This window comes from Camelus bactrianus, chromosome 34 (genome assembly GCF_048773025.1).
Source record: "Camelus bactrianus isolate YW-2024 breed Bactrian camel chromosome 34, ASM4877302v1, whole genome shotgun sequence".
Taxonomy (NCBI): domain Eukaryota; kingdom Metazoa; phylum Chordata; class Mammalia; order Artiodactyla; family Camelidae; genus Camelus; species Camelus bactrianus.
In genome coordinates, this window is record NC_133572.1 from 18,579,739 (window position 1) to 18,587,270 (window position 7,532).

Below are 7,532 nucleotides of genomic sequence, written 5' to 3' on the forward strand. Positions count from 1 at the left end.
CTAGTGTCCAGTACTCACCCATTCTCCCTAATCTCACAATCTGGAAGTTTTTAAAAATCCCTTTCTTTTTCCATCCCTTTTCTTTACACCTTGAGTTCCCCAGGTCCCCCTTATTAGATGAGTAAATAGTGAACTTTCTCATGACTAGTGCAGCTAATCGGAGGTTCCTTTGTTCCCCGGGCTCCTACACATGCTTCCGGAGCTGAGTAAAGGCCTGGTCACTCTTGGTTACTCCAGAAGAGGTCACAGGAACTGCATTACAACTTCAGCTTGGTTCTCTGTTATACCGGTTTCCTGCGTCTGACTTTCTCTTAAATCAGCAGTCCCTGAGGTAGATGGTTCTCTTCTGAAGAATTATTGACAGCTTCTTTGAGTCCTAAGATGCTTGAAATGTACAGACAGTTGAATGACCCATTAAGTAGGCATTCCGTGTTGAAGTGAACAGGAGACTGTTTTTTGTTTGTTTTGTTTTGTTTTTAATGAATTTTTTTTAATTTATTTTATTTTTTAACATTTTTTATTGAATTATAGTCATTTTACAATGTTGTCAAATTCCAGTGTAGAGCACAAAGTTTTTCAGTTATACATGAACATACATATATTCATTGTCACATTTTTTTCGCTGTGAGCTACCACAAGATTTTGTATGTATTTCCCTGTGCTACACAGTATAATCTTGTTTATCTGTTCTGCATATGCCTGTCAGAATCGACAAATTTTGAACTCCCAGTCTATCCCTTCCCACCCCCTTGGCAATCACAGGTTTGTATTCTATGTCTACGAGTCTGTTTCTGTTTTGTATTTATGGTTTTTTTGGTTTTTGGTTTTTTTTTTTTTTGAGATTCCACGTACGAATGATCTCATATGGTATTTTTCTTTCACTTTCTGGCTTACTTCACTTAGGTTGACATTCTCCAGGAACATCCATGTTGCTTCAAATGGCGTTATGTTGTTGGTTTTTATGGCTGAATAGCATTCCATTATATAAATATACCACCTCTTCTTTATCCAGTCACCTATTGATGGACATTTAGGCTGTTTCGATGTCTTGGCTATTGTAAATACTGCTGCTATGAACACTGGGGTGCAGGTGTCATTCTGAAGTAGGGTTCCTCCTGGATTTATGCCCAGGAGAAGGATTCCTGGGTCACATGGTAAGTCTATTCCTAGTCTTTTGAGGACTCTCCATACTGTTTTCCACAGTGGCTGCACCAAACTGCATTGCCACCAGCAGTGTAGGAGGGCTCCCTTTTCTCCACAGCCTCAACAGGAGACTCTTAACAAATGTGACACAAATACATCCTCTTTTTGTTCTTTTTTTTTCTCTTACTTTCAGATTTCTTATATTCTTTTTGAGAAATTAGTTTCAATTGAGAACAGTACATCATAGAACAAGAAATTCAGGTACAATATTCATCTCTAGAGATCCTGGGTCCTAGACAATGACTTTGTACCTCACGTCTTTTATTCAGAGAATCTTCATTGATGTCACTTCATCTCAAACTTTTCATCCCTGCAATGGTATGACAGAGCTTCAAAACTACGGAATGCTTCAGGAATTTGCGCATCATCCTGGTGGAAGGTAATCTTCTCTGTATCTTTCCAATTTTAGCATGTGTGCTGCTGAAGCAAGCAACTTTTTGTTCTTCTTGACCCCTGTAGAGATGTCAGTGAAAAGGCAATTCTCAAACACATTACGGTCCATGTTAGCGTTCCAAAGATGTTTTTCATTGTAAACACAGAGAAGAATCTGTATTGTAGAAGAGCAACTATTTTGCATAGCACAATAGTTATAGCTATTTCTATTTTTCTGACCTCCTATGACCTTGAAGATTGACTGTTGGGTTGCAAGGGGAGAGGTCATGGTCGCTAAGATGATTACAGTTGGTCTACTATGTCTGGCTCTCTGGGCCACTCTGGTCTCTCTTTCTTCCCTCTTGCCATCTTTCTGTGCTGGTATTCAAGATCAGTCACATAAAGGATGGACACATGAGACCCCCCCCCCCCGAACACACACATATTTAAGAAAACATGAAGAATTTGGAATGGAGTGGGGAGGCCAGTGTCTAAGATAAGAGCCAGTTTCTGTTCTATTGACTTCATGTGTATTTCTCAAGAAAGATGTTCCCTTTCAAGAGCCTGGGACCACCCAGGACAGTGAAGCAGTCTTGACACAGATGGCCTCATCAGGTGGGCCTCTTCGGGTAAAAGCTGTCTTACTTCTCAAGAGATTGGCTCGGGAGCTCAGTCACACTGCACATCCCCCATCTCCTGGGGATTCAAACTTTAATACACACAAATCTGGGGAGGGAGGGAGAGAGGGTGGGTTTACAGCCATCCTTAGCACATCTTCCTTTCGAAGCCCCCTGCTGTCCTGCCTGAATCTCCTTTTCTTAGTAATTCCTTGACTCCTCCTACCCCCAGCAAATCCCTGTAACAGGGCACTGAGCTACTTGAAAGTCAGCTTGCAGATTTGAGAATCTCAGCCCTTTCCAAGTCTCTGTGGTTGCCACATTCATTACTCATAAAAGAGACAGGGAGCCCCAACTCTCCGCGGAGCCTCGAGTCTTTACTTTACTTTATTTATTTGTTTATTGATTTTTGCCACAGCTCACACTGGAGCCTCCGGGCGGGTCAGTCTGCTCCACCAAGTCTGTGAGCCCTCAGGCTTTGCTAGAAAGAGCCGTCAGGGCTAGCATCTCAATCAGGTGAGAGGGCTTTTTTTGGTTTGGTTTGGTTTTTTTAAGGTTAGCTCAACCAACGTGTTATGCGTTCATGATTGTTCATACATGTGTGATTTGAAAAATGTGACTTTTCCTGGAGGCAAAGAAAAAAAAAAGTCTTCCCGCATGTGCAAGACTTAAAATAACAATACCGAATGTAAATAAAAAGAGAAGGCACTTCCTGTAAGTTTGTGAAGGATTCTGAAAATAGCTTCAAGCCTCAGCCAATGTTAATACAGCTACACAGCCAGAATTTCCATGAAAGCACTGGTACCCTGGGTGTTTGGACTAGTAAAATTGTGCAAAGAGCTGCAGGCTGGATGCTCTGCTCCCGGCAGCCTGACAGTCCTGCGTACGGTGACCTGAGATTCGTCGGTACTCGAGCCCACTTTTTAACCCCCAATTAGAAAGGTGGCAGTGATGTACCCTCTGATGTCCAAAGATTTTCAGACCTGTGCTGTATTTCGTAAAACAGCATGAAACCGGGCTGTGTCATTAAACCAACACACTGAAGGGTTTTTCATCCCTCCGCGAGGGTACGCGTGTGCGCGTGCGCAGGGGCGGCCCCGGGAACTTTCCTCTGGTTTGCCACAAAAATGAAAAGGCTTTCTCCGTGTTGATTAAAAACAATCGGGGTGTTTCAAAATATTTTCACTTAATTATCTCATTGAATCTTTACAAAAATCCAGTGCAGTGCAGAAGCCAGAAAATTTAAAAAAAAAAAAAAAAAAACAGAAAGTACGATTTTCACCTTAGAGATGAAGAAACTGAGAGTCAGAAAAGGCATAAAATTGAGGAATTCCTGAATTCTCAATTTCATGGACCAGGAAAAACTTTTAAACTAATGAAGGAGGCCATTTGAGGTAGCAAACTGAGTATTTTGGCCAATAAGGACATTAAACAAAAGTTCATCAATAATTGTAATGATCAACACCGCAGGCCGTGCCATGCACTTAACCGTGGGCTGTGAAATCGGCTTCCCCGTGGAGGATGCAAGATTGTCACTTAGTGGCCTCGTAATTTGGGCAAATCAACTCACCTCTTGGTCCATCAATTTCCTCACCTATAAGATAAAATAATAGCATCCATCTCATAAATGTTTTGTGAGCCTTACACGAGTTTTCTGTCAAGAACTCAGAGCAATGTCTGGCTCAGAGTAAGCACTGTAGCCATTTGTTAAGTAAACGAATAATCTCGTTTAATCCTCACAAGAGCCCAAGAGGTGAGTAGCAATTGACCTGAGTTGCCAAAGGCCACACAGCTAACAGGTGGTAAAGGAAATTCTCTCACCCAGAAAATGTGAGTCCAGAAGCCACCCACCAAAGGGCCATGCAATACTGAGCATTAATTAGCCTTTCGATTTTATTTTTAAAGGGGGACATTTTAACCCCAAATCTTAAGTAGAACTTAATGTTAGAATAAAAGGCAATCCTCCTAAGAAAACACAGTTAGAAATTGTCTGTATATACACACAGACACATATAGATTCATGTGTATATATATATACACAAACATACACACACACAAAGTGGTATATATTTATATTTTAATTTACTTAATATATGTATACATGTGGTTATATATGTTTACATTCACTGTATTGTGCATCTTCTAACATTTTTATTATGTAAGAATAAAAACTTGACAATGGGTGGCTTTGGCCCTTGGAACACATTGGAACTGTCGCTTTGGCACATACGGCTCTAGGAGGTTCTCTGACAAATTCTCCTATGTACGTCTCAAGTCCACCCCATTGCCACCTGGAAAGCAAGGCACAGTACATCTGTGTGCTGTTTTCCCAGAAAGAAAATTCCAGATGTTGTAATAGATAAAAGCTATCATGCTGCTTCCATTCTTTTAATGTAACTGACCTGTAGAACTTGCCTCAAAGAAGTAATGGAATCATGAGTGGATGTTACCAGGGCCTCCAGTGCCTTCAGAGGAGATACAATCAGAGAGTTCAGAATGTGCTCCAACTCCTACCACCACTTGGAGAAGGTCATCCGGCCGTCTCTACCCTCCACCCACCGGAAACAAAGAAACAGTGAAGAGACTAAGACTGCTCAGACTTTAGATGAAAGGGTGCTTAACAGCAGAGGGATGAAACCTGTGTGGATAATATCTGAATGGGGTTTAATGATGATTCGGGTAGAGAATAAAAGGTCAGAAGAAGACCTTTGACTGGCCTTTTAAAACAATTATTGTTGAATTTTTTAACTGAAATATAGTTGATGTGCAATATTATGTTAGTTTCAGGTGTGTTACATAATAACGACATTTGCAGACATTATGAATTGCTTACCACGATAAGTCTAATAACCACCTGTCCTCATACAAAAATATTACAATGTTCCTGACCCTGTTCCTTATGCTGTATATTATCCCCATGACTTATTCATCGACTGGTCTCTTGGTACCTGAAATTTTTGTGTCACGGCTTATTAAAGTGACTCCTGTCTCACAACCATCACTACAACCATCTCTATTAACACTTTCCATCTTGCAAAACTGAAATTTTATACCCATTAAACAATGACCACTGTCACCACTTCCCAACTCCCTGGCAGCCATCCTTCTATTTTCTGTTGCTATGATTTTGCCTACTCTAAGTGAGACAGGAGGAAAGGGAGCAGGGCACAACCACTGAAGAAATGACACAGCAATTGAGGACAGGACAAACTGGTTAGAATCAAGATGGCAAAAGATCCGACTTCCAGTAGACCTTTAGCCTCATGGTACACCCACAGGCACCATGACAGTTCCCAGACTGACCAGAAAAGGCCAAAAAGTGGACAGGGGCCCAGTTCCTGGAAATCTCCATCCCTTCCCTGTTTGAATAATTCTCCCAACTTGTTAGCATATGAAATTACCCAGCTTATAAAAATGAACCACCTCCACACCTCATGGCCGCTCTCCCTTCTGAGTCAGATGGATCACACTGTGTCTGTGGACTGTGTATCTCCTGAGGCTGCCTCTCTTGCCTTCTGAGATGGCCCACACTCTATGGAGTGTGTATCTCCCAGAATAAACTTGCTTTCACTTCACTGTGACTTGCACTTGAATTCTTTCCTGTGCAAGACAAGAATCTGTACTCTCTGGCAACATAAATACCTCATGTGAGTGGAATCATACACTATTTATTTTTTTGTAACAGGCTTATTACACTTGGCATAATATCCTCACAGGTTAATCCACATTGTAGCATATGTCAGAATTTATACACTTGAATCCTCTTAAAGCTCAAGAAAAATATCCTATTTTGCCTAATGTATTTGGGAATACTAAAATAAAAATGGCCACCTAACGTTGAAAGCAGTAGCTAGTCTTCCTACTTTTTGACCACAAACGTGGTTAGAAATACAGATAACATGCTACTCATAATTCTCATGGCTTAAAGGTTTTATTCATAAATGAATAGTAATTCATAATTAACTTTTTTCTCACTCCTCTGTGTAAGTTATTTAATTCACTTCGTTTACTAAAACTATTACTGTCTGCAGATCTATTTTGTATCTAAATTTTTAAAATCTAAAATTTATTTTTTAACTTTGGCTCTTTATCTGGATTCTTTTTCTATGTGATTGTTGCTTGCAACATGTATCCATTGAGATAGTTCATCATCACTTCAAATCAGTCATCCCTAAAGGGACTTGTCTTCCCAGTCAAGGGATGACGTCTCAATGAGAGCACGTCTTTAAGCAAAGGCTCCTCTGTTTCCATGGTCCTGAACCAGGTGGGCAACTATTTCAGAGATTTTCTCTTTTACCCAAACTCCACCTAATAAAATTTGAGAGGAAAAAAAAAACTAATAAAGTTCTGAGAGCATTATTTATACATATATATATTTGATATTGATTTTCTGTACTTCCAAGTAAACTACAGTTAGGGCTCTTAGAAAACTGTCATTGTTGTTGTTTTGAAACTGTACTTCTAGTATTATGGTGGTCATTTGATTACCTGAAGAGTTATATAATGAATTCTTTATGTATTTTCCTAGCTATATTTTATTTGAAGGCTTTCAAAGGTGCATATTAAATTAAACACCTTCACTTTAGGAAATGTGGATTAGGCAGCATTAAGTGAAATTGGTTTTCCCTTTGATATTTAAATAAAAGTTTATCCAAGTATCAGAAAAATACTTTTTTCCTTTTATTGGTAATATAATTCTTTTGGGGGAGACAAGACTAAAGCACTGGGAAGAATCTTTTTTTTTATGTTTTTTGTCATTACTGCTTTTTAAATGTACCCTTAATATATTCTTTCCTCTTTATTCTAGTTGTACCTTTAATCAGCCTTAGGCTCTGTTACCATGGAAGTTTTCTCCGAGGTAAGTCATTCTTTTCCAACCCCATTCCACCTTATAGTCTGCTGTAATTCAGAACTTCCTGAAACAAGACCTCACTCTGCCATGCCCTAGCATGAGAATCCAAGGCTAGGAGAATCTCAGTCATGTGAATCCCTTTCTAATTTTAGGAACTTCCATCACCTGCCTACTCCCTTACCCAGGACTTACCAAGTCTGACTTTGACAGATAGTTTGGTTTGTTCACAATTTTTCCTCCCTTCCCCATCCTTGCCCTTGACTTACCTCTAGATATATTTCCCCACCTTATTGATATTGGACATGGATATGTCACTTGGTTTTGCCTAATGGAATGAATGGAAGTGATAAGGCGTTAGTCCTGAGCCAAGCACTTAAAAGGCATGGCAAGATTCTGTGAGCCCTCCTGAGTTTCTGATGTTTGTGAGTGTAAGCCACTGAGATCCGGGGTTTGTTTGATACACAGCAACACTGCAGCAAAAGTGACCA

General features: G+C 40.0%; 1 pseudogene; it reads right to left on the reverse strand.

Moving 5' to 3' along the window:
• Positions 1-1,536: 1,536 nt before the first annotated feature.
• LOC123614478 (U6 spliceosomal RNA) lies at positions 1,537-1,632 on the reverse strand (annotated as a pseudogene).
• Positions 1,633-7,532: the final 5,900 nt, after the last annotated feature.